The sequence below is a fragment of the Sinocyclocheilus rhinocerous genome, unplaced genomic scaffold (genome assembly GCF_001515625.1).
Source record: "Sinocyclocheilus rhinocerous isolate Xijiao unplaced genomic scaffold, SAMN03320098_v1.1 scaffold4890, whole genome shotgun sequence".
NCBI lineage: Eukaryota > Metazoa > Chordata > Actinopteri > Cypriniformes > Cyprinidae > Sinocyclocheilus > Sinocyclocheilus rhinocerous.
Window position 1 is genome coordinate 25,596 of NW_015650028.1, and position 1,145 is coordinate 26,740.

Here is a 1,145-nt window from a genome sequence, read left to right on the forward strand (position 1 = left end):
CCCGTGCGAATGCACCACACGAAATTCAGATGTGGGGGGGTAATTTCAAAATCACACAAAGTCTCCAGATAATACTAATCCCGTGCGAATAGGGCTTTTGTAGGTGTTTTCAAACTACTAGGTGTTTCTAAATCATGCAATGAAAATGATCCCCCTTACCTGACCCCACCCCTAAACCTACCCGTCACTATGACGTCGGCCAATCAGGTAACATGGTCGAAACGCCCCTCAAATCAAAATTTACTATATTCATTTTGTTAGCATACACTGCTAGTCTTGAGGTTAACAATTAACCTGTGCAAGTTAATCCACTGAAAAAATAAATTGTTTGTCTTGGTAATCTTTAATCAAAATCTAATCATTTACTTCCATTCTGGAATAGCATTCCTTCTCTGATGACGTCAGCTTGAGCCTTGGACCATGGCTTGGGCAGAATATGCTTAACCACGCCTTCAAACTGACGTAATTGGAGAAGGAATGCTATAGCAGAGCCATTGAAAATCAGAGTTGGGACATGTTTTGATCTTGCCGCCACACGGTTAAGTGGTTCATAGATCTCTTAATAGTTCCAAACATCTCGGACTATGCTTTACAGCATTTTATTCTGATAAAGAGACAACGTTACATGTTCTTACACTCCTTTGCAGTCAAATGTGCCCGAACACAAGTGTAACTTTTTATACATTAAATAAATGAACTATATTTTAGTTCAGTAATACTTAGTTAACATTTTGAGGAGATTATTTGTACTGAATAATACGTGCAATAATCATGATCCATGAATGACCATTTAAAATATTATATTTTCTAATATATTTGTTAATTTTATTACAATTAGTATAGTATTTAAGGTTAAAAAAGAGAAACCATTTTTAAATTCTAATGCAAAGAAGCAAATTAGAGGCATTTGGTAACCAGAAAAATAATATTCATATGTATAATGCCGTGGCGTAACCACTAGATGCCTGTATGGCTATTTAATCAATTATACATATATAGTACAGCTCTAGTCCAATTGCTCAAAAGAGTATTGCTGGTCATAATTAATTACCCATTTTTTTTTAGGTTCTGGATTTTAATATACATTTAGACATTATCAAGCACTCAATTTTGATAAGTTTATTTTTTTTTTATTTTTTATTACA